The sequence below is a fragment of the Lutjanus erythropterus genome, chromosome 3, assembly GCF_056507025.1.
Source record: "Lutjanus erythropterus isolate fLutEry1 chromosome 3, fLutEry1.hap2, whole genome shotgun sequence".
Classification (NCBI taxonomy): Eukaryota; Metazoa; Chordata; class Actinopteri; order Lutjaniformes; family Lutjanidae; genus Lutjanus; species Lutjanus erythropterus.
The window spans coordinates 32,217,618-32,239,429 of NC_139319.1; the positions used below are offsets into that span (position 1 = coordinate 32,217,618).

Sequence of the window (21,812 nt, forward strand, 5' to 3'; positions counted from 1 at the left end):
GACAAACGTTATTTCCAATATGGTTTAAAAACTTTGTGTCTTGTAGTCGTGTCTTGCTTGAACTGTCGACCCTTTTTTAGCCGTCATCATAGTTAAATCATCATGTTGCCTGGAGGCAAAACAAAGGAAAAACTGGAGTCAAACACAACTCATCTCAGAGTAGCCCACATAACCAAGCAAAATGTCCTTTTGCTGTGTTGTTGCAGTAGTAGTGTCTCAGAACTGAATTTATCTCTTACCAGCTGCCACTGTCAGTCAAAAAATTGAAGACGATCATGGTTAAACACGATAAGCTAGGAGATGTGTGCGAGTTGTGACAAAATAAACAGAATGAACTCACAAATTGCCAAGAAAGAAAATGTTCTCAGACTTAGCTTTCTCTTTGTTACCAGACTAAGAAAAGCTTTAATTGCCTGGTTAACTCCTTAAAACACACTCTGTTTAAGCACAAAAGACAGGCACAAAATGAAACTCACCAAAAACATATGGGTCAGTCTTTCCACTTTTATAACAAACACCAGCTCTGGTTTGGTCAAAATAAATTATTAATTTACAATGTTAGTGAAAATAGCCTGGCTTTGGGTTTTACTCACTTGTCCTTGGGCCCAGTGGGTGTGTACTGTGTGGCTGCGTGTGTCAACTGTCACTCATGCAGACCATACTGGCAAAATGAAATTACAAGAAAATCACCCCCAAAAGACAACCAGTGATTTATCAACCCAATTGTCCAACCTACAAGTGTAGAAAGATGGTGAGTGAGTGTGTACGGGTCAGTCAGTCTGGTCCCACTGATTAAAGCTGACTTTTTCAAGTGACACTTGCGGTCCTGGAGAGACTACTACTGACTACTACTACTATTGTAACATTTGTAGGAACTCACCTAAACTCCACCGACAAAAAAACATAATTTTGCCAATGCAAAAGGGGTCTGTCCCCACAGCTACTGGAGGTTCTGCTCATTTTCCTCTGTATCTGTGAGTTTTCAGGAAATGTGCAGAAATATGAAAAAAGTGAATGCAGACGGTTCAGTCTGTATCCATATGTATGTTTAACATTTAGAATAAATGAGTCTTAAGATTACACATTCAGTGCTCTTCAACCACTCTTCACATAGTTCTCTTTTGACTCATTTATCACAATCAAAACATGGTTTTATCAGTGAATCTTGTTAATGCCTTGTGGGCTTAGTGCCTGTGTGAAAATATGCAGTGGTAGGAAACACTTGACACCAAAATCAGTATGAATTTGTGCGTAAAGTACACATGGAGTTTGTGGGGAAAAAAAACCTGTAACGTCTATACTATAAAGTCATCTTCCAACATGCTCAACATTCCTTAAAGCTGCATCACAACATGTTCTGGGTGAAATGATTCACAGATAAACACCATAATTTTCTGAAGGGATTGTTTATGGACACCACCATCTATCTTGCTAAGCGGTATGAACAGCATGTATCATTTTCATCTGGTGAAAAGAGTGAGAGCTAAGTAGTTCCAGTGAAACTGTCTTTACTGTTTACTGTTCTAAATTAATGCACTGGCTACATAGTATCAGTCTATATGTATATATCTTTTTTACAACAGAGTGTCCTTCAGTGCATACATGATTTGTTTTATGTCCTAGGTTGGCACAAATGGGCTTGGAATTAATCTGAGTTTACATGTCTGCATAAATAATCCACTCACCATCCACCTGAACATATTTTCTCAAATTTGAAGGCCTGCAATCGCACCTTCATCTGTCCCTGTAGGCTATGATACCACTTGAATTATATTGAGCAAGGCAAGATTTCCAGGCGATTTCTTGACTGTATGTTATACTGATGTATGATGTTTTTTTTTTTTTTTTAAATGATTTACCTATGATTAGAAAGGCTGCTTTCATTTTTGTTTCCACTATGTCACTGCCACAACTATGTGGGACATTCAAGCAACAAAACTACAGACTCTAGTTATAAACTTGGCAGGACAGATGAAACTCCCAAGAGGAAAGAAGACTTAATTTTTCAAAGAAGTTATGCTGCTGTTTGATGCATAAATGCACACAGCCTCCCTCTCCTTCTGGAGAGATGCACCCTCTTTCTCACACACACTCCCTATTAATCAGAATAGTCATTTGTATGACCTGCTTGGGCCATGGACTGACCGCAGTCAACCACTCCGTGGTTCTACAATGTAACTGTAGTCACACATCACTAAGAGGTAGACTGCCAACATCTGGACAGCTAACAACAAAAGCTTTCTGGGTATTAACAGTTCACTGGATCAGCAACCTTGGAGCACAGCAAGGCTGCCAACAAGGTACATAATTTGCAAAAAAAATAAGCAAAAAGTAACTATTACCATCCACCCATCCATATTCTTCCGCTAATCTGGGGCCAGGTCGCAGGGGCAGCAGTCTAAGCAGGGATGCCCAAACTTCCCTCTCCCTGGACACTTCCTCCAGGTCTTCTGGGAGGATCCCAAGGCTTTCCCAGGCCAGCTGAGTGACATAGTCCCTCCAGCGTGTCCTGGGTCTTCCCCGGGGCCTCCTCCCAGTGGGGCATGCCTGGAACACCTCCTCAGGGAGGCATCTGATATAGATGCCTGAGTTACCTCAGCTGGCTCCTCTCAACGTGGAGAAGCAGTGGCTCTACTCTGAGCCCCTCCCAGGTGACAGAGCTCCTCACCCTATCTCTAAGGGAGCGCCCCGCCACTCTGCAGAGGAAACGCATTTCAGCCGCTTGTATCTGAGATCTCGTTCTTTTGGTCATGACCCAAAGTTCATGACCATAGGTGACGGTAGGAACGTAGATTGACAGGAAAATTGAGAGCTTTGTCTTTCGGCTCAGCTCCTTCTTTCTCACAACAGACCGGTGCAACAACCACATTACTGCTGCCGCTGCACCGATCTGTCTGTCAATCTCACTCGTGAACAAGACCCCAAAATACTTGAACTCCCACTTGAGGCAGGAACTCTCCTCTAACCTGGAGGGGGCAAGCCACCTTTTTGAGATTTGAGAACCATGGCCTCAGACTTGGAGGTGCTGATTCTTATCCTAGCCGCTTCGCACTCGGCTGCAAACCGCCCCAATACATGCTGAAGGTCCTGGTTCAAAGGAGCCAACAGGACAACATCATCCGCAGAAAGCAGAGATGAGATCTTGTGGTCCCCAAACGGGACTCCCTCCAGCCCCTGGCTGCGCTTAGAATGAACAGAACTGGTGACAAAGGACAGCCCTGCCTGAGTCCAACATGCACCGGGAACAGGTCTGACTTATTGCCAGCAATGCGAACCAAGCTCCTACTCTGGTCATACAGAGATCGTACAGCCCTTAGCAGAGGGCCCCAAACTCCATACTCCCGAATGCCATGAGGGACAAATGCCTTCTCCAAGTCACAAAACACATGTGGACTGGTTGGGCAAACTACAATGAACCCTCAAGCACCCTGCAGAGGTTATAGAGCTGGTCCAGTGTTCTTTTCCATACTTTTCCCATACCTAGGTTTTTGCTTCCACAACCATCCAGGCAATTTTGATTACAAAATACATGAAAACATAAATTAATGATCTTAACTTTTTACATGGGCAAGTGAGCACAGTATAAGCCGGATAATGCCCTTTGGGGTGTCTATTATTAAGAATTAATGGACTCCACTGCACATTGGACTGTTCTGGCCTCCCAGTCATCTATTAATTCCTGACAATGGACACCTCAGAGGGCCCTTACATAACAGATTTTTTTCCCCACACAACACACAGTATGGACAAGGCATAACATGGTTGAACAGCCTCTGCTACCTAATGTTGGTGCTGAGCAGGTAGTGTGCAGTGTAGGGTTTTGGAGTTTTGAAGGTGAAAATAGCTGCTGCAGCAAAAATGACACTCTGAGGGCAGCAAGAGTGAACCAAAACAGTAAAATTTCAGGCCAGTAAAAACCAAGGCAATTAGCTGGAAAACACTATAAAGCTTTATAGAGATGAAGGAAACTGCAAAATTGGGTGATTCTAATCTGTGGGTTACTTTCGATATCTTTGACTCACGAGTGGCAATGGAAAGTTCTTGTGTCCAGGTCACTCTCAGCAATGTCATGGATTTTACCTGTAAAGTCACAACAAGGTTGAATTTGACAGGAAGGAATTTTAACTCAAGGTCCACTTAATAACTATATTTTGAAGGTCCACAATGACTCTTGTATTCAAGGTTGAATTCAACACACAAAACTTTTGAATCTTAAGTCTCTGTTCAGGGTTTCTTCCAGTAGGTCTGATGTTGGGGGGGGTTATGGTTTGTTGTAAACAATGTATGGGGGCAGTAAATGTGGCAAAGGGTTGTGTTTTTTGTTGTTGTTGTTTTTGCCTGTATCATTCATTAAAAATCAAAGGCAACATGTTCCATGGAGAATAAAAGCCCACTCTGTTCTGAGTGTTCGAAATAGCCTTACCAAAAAGACACAAAAATCCTAACAAAATATGCTTTACTTGTAAATGAAGAAGTGCACCTGGAGGGTACTTCACAAAGAATTGAAATCTTTTTGGAGCTCAAACTCAATCAAAACAGCAAGCATAAAAATTACAAAACATAAAAGTGCACAGAGCATCGATAAATGTCAGTAACATGACAAAAACTCACTTGCCAGCACCTCTTAAGCTTGCTAATGAACACATTTTACCTCATTTATAGCAAGTTATAGTCACAGTTTTACGACTGATCGTATATATAGTTTAGCCTTAGACTTACTGCAATGACATGAGAGTGGCAATGATTTTCTCATCTAAAGCAAAAGTTACTGGAATACAGTGAAGAGACCAAAAAGGGAATGTTTATTAGAAATGATCTTGACCTAGAAATGATCTTCTAAAACTTTTCCCCTACCCATACACAACTCGTGTACATTTTTACTGTCTGGGAACATTCTGAGAGCATTATAAGGTGACATCTTATACACTGGCAGGGTGTTCTTAGAATTTTCTGGGAATGTGCAATTTCTAGCTGGGTTGATCACCTAAACCACTCTTTCCTGACCTGGGGGCTGGCCCCTCTATGGGGGGTGGTAAAAGTCACAGGGGGTCCCCAAGGCTTTGTCCACTCTAAAGTTATCAGAATTAGATTTGAATATGTTAAAGGTCCCATATTATGCCCCTTTCTGATAAGTTTTTATAAGTCTCAGAGGTCCTCAAAACATGCTTTTGAAGTTCGTTTCATAAAACACCACTCGGATCATGCAGATCAGCGTGTCTTTATACCCCTCTATTTCAGCCTCTCTCAAAATGAGCTGTTTCTGTGCCTGTAGCTTTAAATGCAAATGAGCTGTGACTAGTCGTGCCCCTCTCTGGAGGTGGGCGTGGCTTGAATCAGCCGATCCTGGCTGCTATGTTTATGCTGAACGCAGCAGAGGTTCAAACACCGCGGATGTTGCCGGACGTGTCTGAATGGTAAGTCTACAATTTTGTGTGTCTTGATACTTTACACTTAGTCGATGTGTGTGTTGGTACAGTGTTAAAATGTAACTAGCTCGGTAGCTAATGCTAACTGTAACTCACTCCGCTTGTTATTATTATACTGTGTGCAATAATAATTCAGTAGTGCAATGCAGGGACTACACTGGCATCACAACTACATAATTTATTTATATGAGCATTTAAATCAACCAATGCTCTTATTATAATACATGTATCCTATAACACTTGTCCCCATCTTCAGCAAAAAAACTTTGACACATCAAAGATTGATGTTTTTGAGGCTAAACTGTTAACTGGACATCTTTTCCACGTTTCATTCGTTACAGGTATCAGCCTATCAGAGCGTTGTGAGCTGGTGCTCCTCGTCACTCCTCGTCAAAGCCTGTCTGGTTCTTAGGATTCGCACCATGTTTCCTGACGCCCAGGGCCTCTATGTTGGATTCAGACCTCCTCTTAGTTGAACCAGGACACACAGCTGCCGATGACCTTCTCCTTGTCTGGCTCCTCATACTGTGGACTCATGTCCTCTGGATCTTCATCCCTGTCTGGCATCGGGTCCAGAAACACTTTCTCAAAGACGGGGTCCATTAAGTCGGCCACATATCCTGTGCAATATTACACAAAGATTTTGTTTAGACTTCAAAAAAGTCAGTGCATTATGTTTATGTGTGTATTTATGTATGTTATTAGTTTTCTATTTTATTTTATTATTTTTTTTGTTGAAACCTTTACAACAACTGTTACAGTGATACAGTAAATACAACATGTACATGACTTAATTTTAGTGACAAATAAAAGAATGTAACACTTACAAAACATGGGCTCAGTCTTGACTGGTTTTGTTCTGCAGGCTCCTCTCATGGTCTTTGGGAAGTGCACTTTGAAGAGTTGGTCTCCACCAGATGTGATGTGTGGTTTGTCAGCAGGTTCACTGTGATACATGGCAGCCAGGCAGAGTCTGAAAGTACAGCAGAGAAAATCAAAGAAATCAAAAATAATGAACAACTAAATATTTTTTACAAATTAGAAGTAACCGCAATTTCATTTACCTGCACAGCATTCGAAGAAATGGAAACACCAAAAGTCTTTCAAATGCTACTGAGACAATATATGCAATCATACACTGCTATGGGCCTAATATATTTATAATAACAGCTGATGTGTGTGACTTGGTCGTTGTTACAATGCTGTTTTTGTGAGTAAAAACTGATAACCCATGTAGTCACATGATTTTATGAATTGTATTGATATCAAAGCAAAACAGTGGTCATTATGGACGCGTCCCTCTGCATGTCCTACACCCCAACTGTGTTGTTTGTAATGTAATGCAGGACTACTGTTACCGTACTGTTGTCCTTTAGCGCATCAGTGTTGAAGCACCGTAAACACTGAATAGAGGAGGGGGTGGTGTTCATGAGGAAGTTGTTGAACCGGAGAAATAAAACATATTTTCTGATTATTTTGGTTCTTACATTCTAAGCACAGATAAACACAACTGCATACCTGCGCTAATCACAACGCCTGATTTAGTCTGAACACAAGTTTCTCAGCTTGATTTTGCAGCAGGTCGCTACACATTTCAGGTATGAGACACTTAGCAGCTTGATGCTAATCTAAGTTACACAGCACCGCCAGACAGAGGAGAGAGGAGGCGTCCATAACAACAGAGCCGATAACACAAACCCAGCAGCATGAAGTCACACAAAAACTGACATGAAAAACAGTCACCAGCATCCGACTTACTATTCTGTTTAGTTAACTGGCTTCACATGAGGCTTAACATTCACACAGATTATCATGACTCTCCCTCAATATTATACTCCAGCGTGTGAGCACACAGTAGATGCTACACATATTAGCCGCGATGCTAACGGCAGGATGAGCGGCTAAATACACAGTAAATCAACATAAAGATGATAAAACTTACCGCTGCCATGTCTGCAGTTATGTCTCAGTCGGTGTTGATCCATCCTTGAGCTTCAGTTTTGAAGTGAATCCTGCTTTGTATTGACCATTGATGAAGAAGCAGTCCAAAGCAAAATGGTTAACACACACACACACACAACACTTTACCGGCGTTGTGAGGACATTTTACTTAAAAATAAAATTAATAATAAAAATTAATCCACTGGGTCTTCTGTGGGTCAGATGATGGGAGTAAATGCAGACATTTGTGCTCATTCCTGCAGCCAACAACAGAGCACTTGTTGTGCTTTCCTTGTGCCTTCGACATCTCTGTTTGCCTGTGCAGCGTTACCGGAGACAAAAATGGCGACCGGGAGGCGGACTCGTAGGTTTTCAGTGGGCGGCACAGACACGCAGCACAGAGAGTGTCTCCTGCGCAGAGGAAGAGTCAGGACTACACGGATCGGGCTCCAACTCAATCTTTTACTGAGGTTACAGAAAAAATAGATTAGTGGTTAATGTTACCGACTGTGACATGGACGACCCGGGTACGATTCCCAGTGAGGACAATACAATCTTACCTCTTACCTGCGCCTATAGTTCAAGTTTATTTGAACTTTCAAATTATTCAAATGTTAATTACTGTATAACACCACAGTAAAATCATACCACGATCTCGGCAGGAAGAGTATTGCTTGGCGAAATGTCAGTAGTCAGATCGGGCTACCGTTTGGGGTTGCCTAGCAACGCTCGCACTTGTTGACACATATATACATGTTCATATACATACATATGTGTAGCAGCTGTTTAGGTTAGTGGTTAATGCTTCTGACTGTGAGACGGACGACCGGGGTTCGAATCCCAGTCGGGGCATTACCATCTAAACAGTGAGGGCCCTTAGGCAAGGCCCTTAATGCTACAAGCCTACACCACCAGGAGGACCTCCTAACGAGGAGCAACGCAGAGGACGTGGGATGCTGCTGTACGAGACAACGTGGAACGTGGATCTATTGGAATACTACAATGGAATATCAAAATGCCATAATAATGCATTGAATGTAAGGCAGATCTGCCTTACAAGTAAGTAACCCCAAGGGTTACATGTGGGATGTATGGAAAGTTAGAAAGTGCCTGGCAATGTGGAACATCAACAGGACACTAAGAGCTCAAAACTCAATGGTCTGTGTAAAACAACTGAGAGAGGGGTGGATGTATGTATGTGTATGTATGGACTGTGTTTGTTTTTGCAGGAGAGGAGTGACTGTGTAAAACCACTCTGGAAGCCAACTGAAAGACAGTTGCACAAGTTACCATCCAGTGTTGTGCTAGTTACTGAAAACCAGTAACTAGTTACCATTACTAGTTACTTAATTTTACTTGAGTTACTGATTACTGTACTGTGAAAAGTAACTTTTTAGTTATTATGACAAAAAAGGTCTCCTGTTAAGTTTTAAGTAAAATCACAATTTATACAAAGGTCTGTATGCAAAACAGTTTTAAAAGATACACTTTTGTGTCCTCATTCAAAAATAGAAGACTACTTAGTAGGCGTCACCTCAAGTTCTGTGGTAAATTTCTTTTGGTGTGTTTGTGCGTTAATGCTGGCTGGGGAACCCAAATTTTATTAGATAGTAGTAGAGGGCTCCAAGGAAAAAAGGTTGGGAACCTGATCTGTGCCCACTAAAGTGCCATTGAAGGGGCCCTCTAGGGTACACCCTGAAAAATGATTTGGCCTCTATGTGCCTTTAAGGAGTTAAATAGTTCCCTGTGTGTTTTTATTACAGAATTGAAGAAGCTGTTGTACAATAAACAATTTTAATCTCAACTTGGAGTTAAAACCATTTCACCATAAATGCATTTTCACCACCTGGTGCCCCACCTCGTACAAGTGGTGCCCTTTTTTATCTTTTTCACCCCTTTTACACCATTGTCCCACATCAAGACTGTCTGGAACGTTCTCAAAACGTTAGAAGGTGATGTCCTTCACCAGTGAGGACTTTCTCATAATGCTCTGGAAAAGTATGACTTCTAGTTGATTAGTCATCTGACAACAGAGACGAAATGTCATGTAGGTGAAAAATCTGAGGTTTTGCCTAAAGACCAAGTTGAGTTACTGGCCTGTGTCTGCTGACCCCACTCTTTACTGGGTGACACCTATTTTGTTATTTGCCAGAAGAAAGAGGGACAACGGGATGAGTTTTAACAGTTTTCAGGTTATTTTGTTGTTTAAATGCCAAACTTTTAAAAGGTGGTCAGGAATGACTAATGTGGGCATGAAAACAGTGTTTTCAAATTTGTTACTAGAATCTGCATCAGTATCCACTGAGATGGTACACACACATTCACACAAACACTGCACTGACGTCCATTCATCCCCAGAGGGCTCGGCCTGACCTTAACTATAACCCCAATTAAGAGAGAAGTCGTCTTACACAGTGCTGAGGGAAAGTGCAGTGAAATCAAATTTGGGACAGATTTTGCCTCTGCTTTGACAAGCCGTCCCCAGTCAACTGGTGTGAAGGCCAGATTTTTTTGTTCCCAGATGTGGTCAATGACAGAGTGAGACACACAAGTTCCCACAAGATGGCCAGCAGCCAGCGAAAGTGAAATTAGGAGTGACGAAGGGAACGCGAAGGTCTGCTGTCCCCCTCTGTGATCTGACTGATCAGAGGGACAGAGACAGCTGTGGATTCCTTTATACCTCCCTCTGCCTCACCTGCTCCCTCTTTCCCTGCTTTACTTGCTGCCCTTGCACGCTCCCCCTCCTCCTCTCAAGCTCCCTCTCTTTTTTCCTATTTCTCTCACCGCCCAGCACACACACACACACACACACACACACACACACACACACACACACACACACACAGTGCTGACCTCCTACTTTCCTCCTTTTTCTTCTCTCCTGTCTTGCCCAGCATCTGTCTAATTCAGTGGTTGGGCCTGTGGTTAGCAGCAGTATGGTTTTTATGATCACCCTCTGAGTACACAGTGACCTTGGACATTATTCACACACAATGGATGGAGCTGTCCACACCAGGGAGCAGTGCAACTGCTGTGGGCCGTTGTGTGTGCCTCTCTCTCTCTCTCTCTCTCTCTCTCTCCCTGTGTGTGTGTGTGTGTGTGTGTGTGTATGTGTGTGTGAGGCAGCAACAGAGAGAGTGGGAGGGAGGCAGTAAGAGTGAGTGTACCAATTTAAAGTGTGAGCAAAGGAGAGAGAATATGAACTACAGAGAAGCACTGTTCCATTTGAGGTGGCTAATGAATGTAAAAGAGTATGTGAAGGGACCTGCTCCTTTTGGGTTCTTGAAAATCACGTGACACTAACCAGAAAGACCCACAGTATATATCTGAATGTAAAAAATAAACCACTGAAGTTTTAACTTTTTCTTCTTGCCATCAATATCACAACAACAGTACACAGACAGAGGTTAGCCCCAACAATGACCACCCACTTCTTCAATGGCTGTGCTTCTGGAAGTGAAGTTTTCCATTCATCCACGCCATTGACGTTTCAGAAAATCCTTATATAAAGAATTTCAAGCCTGGGACCAAGCCATCCAGCTACAAGTTGAATTGTGACCATAAAAAAAAGAGCAAAAAAAAAAAAAAAACTGGAGAAAAGATTGAAAGACAAAGACTGTGTTCATTTTTATTTTAAGGTTGACAGAACTACTAACTAAACCATTGCGAATGATACCACTTTTCCTAAACTGAACTGTTTATAACATATATATAACAAACATGGAGGCAATCTGTTGTCATCAGCCGGTTGCACCTGCACTACGTCTTGCATGAGACATTAAACAAGTTGGCTGTTGGCAGCCACATTTCTGTTTGACACACTTCCCAGACAGCTCAATATCCCATTGCTGTTCCTTTCACACCACAGGATCTCATGACATAACTATTAAATGTGTTTAGGAGCTGAAATCGGAGAGTTGTTGGCTGTTGGTAACCTTAAGATTATGTTTGTAATCACCTCACACTACAGGATCATTTACGCAGATAATCTGGTCAGACCAGTCTTGAATCAGGACTATCCCTGTGATTGTTGGGAGACGCAAAATGGACCCAACCAACAGATTTGTTAGTTTTAAAGACATAATATACATAATTTTATTAAAAGAAACAGTGTAGAGAATCATATATACATAATATCTCTAAATAATGATTTATGACCCACTAGAGGTGTGTGGTAGTGTCTATACCTGCACAGACTACAGCCTAAAATGGTATTTTAGATGAAAGTGTGGTACCAACTTTGTTAGAAACAGTTTAGGAAATGCCCTCTCTTGTTTAAACAATACAATGCTCCTGTGCACAAAACAAGGTCAAAAAAGGATCCCCCAGTTCCCTGGAGGCATCCTGGTGATTCAGTGGTTAAGACACAGCCTGTGACTTCAGCGATTTTGGTGAGGGACCTTTTTAGCATGTCTCTCTTTTCCTTTCAGTCTTGACTCTTTGTCAAATAAAGACAAAAACGGACAGAAAGTATTTTTTTTTGTAATGAAATGGTTTTCTAAGTTTGGTGTGCAAGAACTTGGCTGGCCTACGCAGAGCCCTGACCTCAGCTCCATCCAGCATCTTTGGGATGAATTGGAACGCCGATTGTGAGCCAGGCATTATTGCCCAACATCAATGCCTGACCTCTGTGTGCTTGTTTGGCTGAATGCGAGAAAATTTCTGCAGGTTCCAAAATCTAAGTATATGTTGACTGAGCAAATAAAAATTATAATGGAAGAAGGTGAGGAAAGCCACACTTGGTCTGCAGAGACAGAAAATGACATAACTCTACAAGATTTGGTCTGAACTGTGGACATATCGATTAGAGTGAGGAAAAGTGTTCGAATCACTAGGAAATATTTTAAGAGTGACAGCCGAGGCTAGCAACACAAAGAGTCATAATGACACATGTCGCCACCTCCTGTCTTTATTTATGGATCACTAGAGGTGAAAATGTTCGTCTTAGATCAGTAATTATGGAGATAATATTGCACTTTGGCCAAAATAATTGTGCTATGAAACTTTTGTTTTAGAACATTTCTATGTCTTTATATCCACTACCAGCAGTATGAGCTGTTTGTCCACCTCAGTGCATATATATATACACACACACACACGCACACAACCACATCCACACATACCTGCCTTGTTATAACACCAATCAGTCAACTGTCAGAGGCGGAGAGGGTTTATGGCAGCTTTATGGGAGGTGAAGCAGCACTCGGTAGTCCATTTGGCTCCCCATATAAATGACTCATCTGTGTGTGTGTGTGTGAGTGGGGGGGTGTGTGAGTGCTTGTGTGCAGAGGCGAATGCATGCATGTGTGTGACACGCTGAGTGACTATGTAGCTTATGACTGGGCATTTGTGCGTGTGAAAGGCTTTTCACATAGCCATGCACATCTCCCAGTGTTTGTCGGAGTGTGCGTTCATGTGTCCATGTGTGGAAGGTACACGCGAGTGTGCTCCCATAACCGTGTTGTGAGGGCACATAACTGTCTGTTCCGTCGAGAAGCGGAGTAGATGAAGTGAACTGTGAGTCTGTCTCTGCACCATTTGAGGTGTAAGATACCAAGTAAGAGTTAGAGACACAGAGAGCTGGGCAGAGGGGAAGAAGGGAGGGAGGGAGAGGGGTGTTAAATGGAGATAAGGATGAAAAGTATAAGCGAAAGAAAGGAAAGAATCTAACTTTTGATTTTCACAACATGTACTTTTTTTTTGCCTTGAGCAGCAGAGAGTCTTGTAAATCTTGTCATCCTCAAGTTTGCATCCCCACAAAATTGTTTCAACTTGCTGTGCCTTCTTCTTTGAAATGGCTTCTATCTTGAGCCGGGGGAAGCCTTACAAATACATAAATAAATACTTCAAAATAAAAGAGCCAAAGCCATTGACAGTTTGGACTGTTTGAAGTGTGGTTGAATGAGGTACTTACAATACAACACAACTACAATAGATGTCAGTCAACAATCCAGTTGGAGAAAGTGAGAGGAGTATCAGCACGGAAGCTAAACAATGTGCTGCTGTGGACAGGGTCAGCAACAAAAGATGTTTTTGCCCTTAAATCAATACCCACCTAAATAAAACAATATCAGTTAATGTGTATACTATATTTAGAATATATTTACTACTTTACTTTGCTGTCACTCAGCCTTTTCTGACTGTGAACCACTGTTATGTAAGCTCAATGTCTCTCTTCTTGCTCAACTAGCAAAATCAATAATTTTACCTCACAGAGCACAGGAGTTGCTGGTCTACTGCCGTATCAATCAGTTAGTTTGTGCTATTATGTGACTTCAGTGAATCCAAATTAAACTCTTAAAAACCAAAGTCACACAATGATACCCACTAACACTTGAAGCAGCGGTAGACCTGAAACTCCTGTGTTCTCCAAGTTAAAATGACTGATTTTGCAAATGTAGTCTTTTCAAGCAAGCGAGACTTTATATTATGGTGGTTTCCTGTTGGAAAAGTTGGTCTGACAGGAAGGTAAACCAATGAAAATATTAAATATATACAGTATACTTCTTTTTTTAGGTGGCTAACATAAGCTTTGATGCTGACCCCTGTCCACAGCAGTGCATTGCTTAGGTTCTTACATCAGTACTCGGGATTCTTCTACAGACTGGGGGCGTGTCAACTGCCATCTACTACTGACTACACTGACTATGCATATACAACCCCACTTCAAATAATTTGAACTATCCCTTTAATTTATCACAGCAATCTTACTTCTTAATCAGGTTTCGTCATTCTCTGTGTTTGACTGAAGTTCAAAAGTGCAAACAAACATTTCCTAATAGGCTGTCTGCAGTGAGAGAACTGTCACCCTGGTGTATGTCTTCCTAGACAATCATCAATCGCCAATCGTCCTCCTCAGGCTGTACTGACCAAATGTTGCAGTGGTGGATCAACTGCAAAGCATCGAATAGTTGAAAAATACTTCTGACTCCACAATTTTTAATCCATTATGGGAATTTCTGAAGGCTCTGCAGAGTGTACAAAGTTTTCATTTTGAATTAAGCGACTCAAATTACAGAGGTGGAAGAAAATAAATATAATACTCAAGGTAGCAGTTTAAAATGAATATAATTACATTACGAATCACTTTTGGTTTAATAATGTTGTGGAATTAAAATGATGTTTGAATTACAGAGATATATGGCTGAATTTAATTAAATGTTTTTTATTATTCATTTGGGAGGTTTTTTAGACCCAAATATCAGCACCTGGAGCTGTCCACTGTCTGACTTGTTAAACAGAGGGAGGTTCAGTATGTGTGTGTCTGCCTCTCTCCACATGAAAGGTATTATTAGATGGTTAAATGAAGTTATAATTCTTAAGGTTTTCTACACATCAATAGTATTTGCTGCCCTCAGTGGTCAGTACATTTCAAATAACTCTTAAATAACTCTTTTTAAAAAATAATACATCAACATAAAATTAGGTAATATAACTCTTAAGTCATAATCATTGCAGTTTTTCTGAAATCAAAAACCACTTATGATACCATTTATGGGCAGAATTATTTAAACAGTAGTGATTCCATTAATTTATGTTTCTGTAATTACCTCTCTATAAAGTGGTTCTCATTCTTTGTGGCGGAGTCCGCCATTTCTATGTGGCGTTCAATTAACCTACACATGAGGGATTCACAGAGGAAAATTCTGCATGTAATCCAGCATGGGGGTTATTTTCACTGGGTATTGGGAGGGCATGTGTCCTTCACTTTTCACAATCCTTTTTTGTCCCCCTCACTTCATTCACTAAAAGACTACTAAAGCATGTCCTCTTACTGTCCAATTGCCAAAATCCTGATGGGAGAAGCTCAAAGTTGCTCATCTGAGTCGCCTTCAGAGACTGATGTGTGCTTTGCAAGCAATAGCGATTGATTTGCCCCAGATTTTACCTCTCAGGCAGTCTGCCCTCGCTTCAGCTAAGAACTGATCAAAGACAAAAGAGAGCTCTCTTCATGTTAAAGATAGAACATAAACATTTTTTTAGTTCAAAGGTTTATCATTGACGTTACCTTCCTAACAAATCCAACAAATTAATTTTTAAACGTGCTTAAATCATGGTTTCATTTAATGATTAGATTATTAAAAAATATTAAATTATGTTGCACTAAACATTAAAACTACCTTAAAATTAAGTAAGATTAAATTTAAACCAATTGTTAAACCTCAATTTGGCTTTACTCTCAACCCAGATTAAATTTAATTCTGTTGCACCAAAACCTTAAACTCCAATTTAAAATGTGGTCCAGTTTTAACTTTAAATTTACAGATGGTTTAAGTTTTAAAGGGTCCTTGCTGAAAGTCAAGAGACAGACTGACAATGGTGGACAGTACCGAAATACATTTACTTGAGTACTGTATTTAAGTACATTTTTTGAGTATCTGTACTTTACTTGAGTATTTATTTTCTTGGAAACCTCTGACTTTCACTCCACTACATTCAACAGACAAATATTGTACTTTTGAAGTCAGATGTTGCCTTTCTTTCTTTTCTAAAATGTAATTTCACAGAAGAAAACCAATCACAGTACCCACTCTCAACTGGGATTGATGTAAAAGCAGAAATACATCATCCAGGCACGCTCTGTAACAAGAGCAAGCAAGCTCTCCCTCATTCATTCAAACAAAATTCGGTAATGGCAACGGCAGGAGAGAAACATAAATAAATATCAAGATGTGATTGTAATCGGAAAAATAGAAATAATTCCAAGTAGGCTTTTAATGTTGAATTGTTTTTATTGGCGTGAAAAATACCATATAATTAATGTAGACTATAGCTGTCCTTTTTGTTTTTGATTGCATTTCTATACTGAAGTTTTTATAGGTGTTTCTATAGGCTTTGTGTAGCAGAGTGGATCTACAAGCAAGTCAGTGCATCATGAGGTGGTTTCAGAGTTACAAGCTTCTGTAAATGCATCATGAAAACAATACAGCATGTATTGATATTAGATAATGTACTTTGTACTTTGTACTTTTGAATACTTAAGTATTTTGAAAAACAAGTACTCTGGTACTTTAACTCAAGTAAAATTTTGACTGAGCAACTTTCACTTGTAGTTGAGTAATATTTGACCAGGAGTATCTATACTTTGACTCAAGTACTGGGGTTGAGTACTTTGTCCACCACTGCAGACTGAACACAGTTGAGTTTTATGATGCATCTGTTCTTTCTTTCAGTCGCGTTAATAATTCAGCCAAAAAGTCTTTCTCAAAGGAAAATAATCAATAATGAGATGTTTGCTTCCTGCAAGTAAATATATATATACATACATACATACGTAAAATAATAAAATACATTTGAGTGCTGTTGGGACCTAGTAAATATAAAAGAAGGTGGGAAATTTGTTGACTGTATTCCTTAACAAAACATTGCTAGCTAACTAAAAAAATTAACAAAATATTACATGGTAGCTAACTAAAAAGTTTACTAATGTGACATTTTTTTTGTGTAGTGAGCAAACAGTGTAACATTTAGTTAACTTTTATAAATAAATAAATAAATAAATAAATATATATATATGTATATATATATATATATATATATATATATATATATATATATATATATATATATATATATATATATATATATATATACATATACTAGTTCCCAGCAGCACTCAAAATGTATTTATTATGTATATATATTTATTTTAATTTCAGTGTCAAACTACTTGATTTTGGTTTACATTATTAAACCTGGACTGCTAAGTGAGCTTAGTTTTTAGCTGTGCAACAACATGTGAATTATCTCATTTTAAACTTAGTTCAGGCAGACAACTCACATTTAGGAATGTTTATTACAGCAGCAGAACACAGTTAGAGTTTGGCGTCTCGGCTCCGACCTCATCACTCCTTGCAGATTATGTTTACATAGAGATATTGAGGAGTGATGAACAAATATTTTGCCCCCCGCCCCCCCTGTTGGAGGCCGGGAGGTTTTAGCAGTTTTAATAGATTGCCAGATTGGAAGGGTGCGTTTGATATGTACTACAGGGAGTGAGGCATATCACGTGTGATTGCGGTGCAGCTCGAGTTGACTGTCTGAACTAGCTCGCAGGCGTCGCTACATTTTTGCTAATCTCTGATTAGAACTCATCTTAGATTAAATTAATTTCTGTTGTTGGTGGCCTGGTAGCTCAGTTAGTAGAGTATTCGACCCATGTACTGAGGCAGTGAGTCCTCTGCAGCGGCTGTGGGATCGACTCTCACTTGCGGCCTTTGCTGTGTGTCATGTCCCTGCTCTCTCTCCCCCTTTCCTGTCCTTACTTCAGCTGTCCAATGTAATAAATGCATAAAAGCCCCCAAAATATTTAGAATATTAATTATTATTAGTTATTCATCTCATCCATCCAACACTTTAGTATTGTGTGGTGTAATTAATGTTGCTCCCTCTAGGGTTAGTAGTGGATTTTTTGACATTTCCGTTGGTTAAACACGCTATTTCCCCAATAAAAAAATATTTTAAGGCAACTACTTTTTAAGTGAAATTCTCTTTTTGTACCTCACTGCAGTGCAAATAAGGAAGCTCTTTCTTATGTGTCACAATAGGTAATGCATGCACAGACAGGAAAGGCTCCGTTTGAAGACACTGTCCCCATAGATTTGCATTTGCATACGGAGGATGAGCCGGGATAAGGGGACTGCAACATAAATACAAGATCAAACAGGAATATTTGGTACAATCTGAGACACGAGGCTCCGAGCATCCCGTCATCAGTGTACAAGACCAAAGAGTAAACAAGGTAAGATAGAAAACTCACTTCACTCAGATGACTGCTTGTAATCACTTCTTAAGTGTCTCTGATACCACTTATTGGCACACTGATAAGTCTCCTTGCTTTCATTTCATGTCTTCATATTCAGAGTGCAAATATCCTTTTGGGCTGATTTTGTGTAATGCATTAATGCGAGGAGATTTTTCAGTCTGAAATCCTGACTATTCCCTATGTTTTCTGTCAACGACAACTGCGAAGTCTTTCTAGTCCCCTTAAAGTTAACAAATTCCAAACTTTAACTTGTAGGGGACAAAGAGTCAATTATCTCACATTTGTACAGTACAAGTATGCTTTTAGTCACACAGACTTAAACTCTGTGGACAGTGGTTTACTCTTGTTGGCTGCTAGCCACTACAGCCTGCGTGTCTCATTAGAAGAGATGGTGTAAAGTTGTGTCGACTGATCAGTGATCTTGGCGCCCAATTAAAAATGTAGAACAAGAAGCCAGCAAGGCCTGAACCAAAGTTGACCCCTGAGGCGGACAGAAACGGGAGACACAGAGAGGTCTGCTTTTAACCTTTTTGAGCTGCGAGGAGAAATAAGACACGAGGTTGCTCTTGCTGATTGGTCAGAAGGTATCTCCAAGACAACCAGGTAGAAGGGTGAAATTAAACAGACTTCACTGGTTGCTTTTGCAGAGCATCTTGGGAGCTGATACGAAACATACGAGGGGATCGGAAAGACAGAGCTAACACCCCTGTGGAGGCTTTGATGAGGTAGGAGTAAAGGCTTTTTTTTTTTGTCTTTCTTTGCCTTCCTGCCTCCTAAATGGATCCCTGGGTGGGCTCAGGAGTGTCAAAGTCAGAACTAAAAGTAGACCAAAGAAAGGTCCCACTTATCCAGATGAGAAGTAAGGTACTAGGCGTACTTAAAGCATTAATGAAAAGAAACTTTGCTCAAAGAACCTGACCTTTCAAACACATACACATTCATGGTGACGCACATGCTCATTGCATGCTCAGGTATGTATTGAGTTAGCGGAGTGCTCATATGTGCTATAAACTGCCTGGCAAAGACTTACCAACAGTACAAATGTGACACAGCTGTAATCTTGATTGCTCACAGTCACCATGCTGCTTCATAAGTGCCAGCATTACCGTGAACTGAGTCAACTTTGATCTACTCTTTCTCCCTGTAGCCCTGTTGATTTAAATGACAGAAAGATGTTGGATGGAGAAAAAAAACGTCAAATGGGAGCAATTTGTAGTGGTTACCTGAAGCATTTTACCACCTGTGGCCCAGCACTGCTTATTCTGCTGCCTCCCTTTGGCTACAGGAGAGACAACAAAGTTAGTTTATTTCTGTCTTCTTGCTCTGTTTTTTTTTTTACTTCTGTTCCAGGGTGCCATTTCTTTCTTCACACCTCCATCTACCTTCTGTGGCTATGGTTTTCAACATGTACTTAAGATTTGAAATCCTGTTTTTAATAATATTTATGTTTTTTTCAGCAAAAGCCAATTAATATATTTACAGTTCGTTCAAGAATTAGATACTTTTCATTGTTAGTCCACCATTCCCGCACTGGATTCAAGTTGCTTTTACAGCCACAAGGGATTCACAGGAAACAAGGCATGCATGTAATCTAGTGTCATTGATAACAGCCTCACTATTTATTGAGTGACTGCTAACGCCAAACCTAACATTTCTTACTACTGCTCTTTCACATTAAAACCATTTAATCCCCAATACATGGCTTCTTTATAGTAACAGATTGACCAATTTCTTTCCTATTATATTTCGTATAAAATAGCTCAAGTAGCATTTCTTGTAGTATTATGTCACATTCGCTGTTACCATGGTAATCACAGGTGTCACCAAATCACCAAGGACTGAAATCTTCAAGTTATTCTGAAAAAAAACAGTAGGGGGCAGCAAACACAATGATTGCATAATAAGTACTGTTTGAGTTTTGTTTGGCATTTGCTCTGTTGCTATTGTTTGTGTTTGATATTAATGTATCGGCTTAATGACATGACAAAAATAGATGCAGCTTTTCAAATTTACAAAATGCACTTAATTCAGTGTATCATTTTTAGAATGAAAAAACTAAATTGTAAGCCTTAGAGCCACAGGTGCTTCTAAAAAAATCTCCTCATATAATCTTTACTACATTTATTCATCATGGCATCTGCTCCATCATCTGCTTTTCTACCTTCCTCTGGTAAACAGTCCTACCTGTATTTCTTTTATTCCTGTGCTCTTTTATCATATTCATTCATTCACTCTGATCCATCATCCCTAGCAGGCCCTGAGGAGCTCAGCTGGGGAGGAGCAGCAGCCATTTTCTCCAATGAGCCATCGCCATGCCAACAGTGAGGTAATTCAGCCCGTCTTTGTGGATGCTGCAGCTATACCCCTTCACTTGAACCAAGTCTGTTGTGTGTGTGTGTGTGTGTGTGTGTGTATCTGTGTGAATTATTAAATCCTGCAAGAGATGATTGTAATTTGACAAATATTAACATCTGCTCATAAACAGAGGCCAGGTCACACCATCCTACAACACACTTTGTTATCTCTGATGGAGGTTTGTGTGTGTGTGTGTGTGTGTGTGTGTGTGTGTGTGTCCTAATATTTAGATTAGGAATTATGAGGAAGACACAGCGACCAGTCTGTGTGGGGAGATGTGATTATACTGTGAGATATGAATTCAGTGCATCCATCCCTTACATGAACAGATGAACTGCTGTTTCGATGCCACTAGTCGCCTACCAAGCTGAGCCACGAGCACTGAGCTTTGTGTTGTCTGCCTTTGTTTTTTTGTTGTTCTTTTTTTACTGAAAGTAATTTCATTGTTCACCCCTCACTTAAAACCATAACCATATACAACAAATCAGAAATCCCTGCGAACAGAATTTTGTATTGCACATTCATGGTTTCAGTAAGATGGAAGGAAGATAACATATCAATTACTTTATGCCTAGCCTCATGGGTTTAGAATATTCTGCCTGATGAACAACGTGCAGGAGGAGGTGGGAGGTGGTAATGTAGTGGAAAGGTTGAAGTTGCTGTGCTGTCATGTTTATGTGATCAGAGTGCAAAAAAACAATGCATATCTTTTCTGTTCAGTCCTAACGGCAAACTGCTTCCCAAACACTTACAGTACTGTAGAATGCAGCCATTAAATATTCAATTTTTTACTTTATTACATTTAAAATTTTGAACCTAAACGGTTACAAACCTCTGAGAGTAGAAATTAGTTTGTACTGTTCTCCCTGTTATGGAAAAATGTACCATTCAAAACACTACATCTTGTCTATGTAAATCTGATCTTCTTAAAATTCAAGGTTATTTCTCCCTTTTTTGGCAACTTTAAGAGCCTGCAAAAATAAAGGGGATATTCTTATGTAATTTGATACTTGATAAAATTTGCTTGAAAAGAACAATTATATTTGTTTGGAGGCCCATTTCGGTGCCTCCTCAGTGTTAGTGCATTTTTTTAAACTGTTGCTTGACAAAAGCTTTTCTTCAAACTGTTTAAATGCACAAATGTACATTCTGCCACAAGGGGTCTCCCACAATAAAACAACAACAAAAGACATCGTTTGAAGATAACAAGCATTATTGCTGATGAAAACTTCCTAACTTCCTTCCTTTCTCTCTGACACAGTGGGTAGCCAGTAATGGTTAGGTGGAAATGGCCGTTACCCTGCATGAATTATGGATTTTTCTGT

At 40.1% G+C, this 21,812-nt stretch overlaps 1 long non-coding RNA gene across 1 annotated transcript; it reads right to left on the bottom strand.

The window, feature by feature from the left end:
• Positions 1-5,805: 5,805 nt before the first annotated feature.
• On the bottom strand, positions 5,806-7,729 carry LOC146330327 (uncharacterized). Its single transcript, XR_014769288.1, has 3 exons — positions 7,369-7,729; positions 6,254-6,399; positions 5,806-6,046 (listed from the first exon to the last, which is right to left on the bottom strand). It is a non-coding gene; the product is annotated as an uncharacterized LOC146330327 (long non-coding RNA).
• Positions 7,730-21,812: the final 14,083 nt, after the last annotated feature.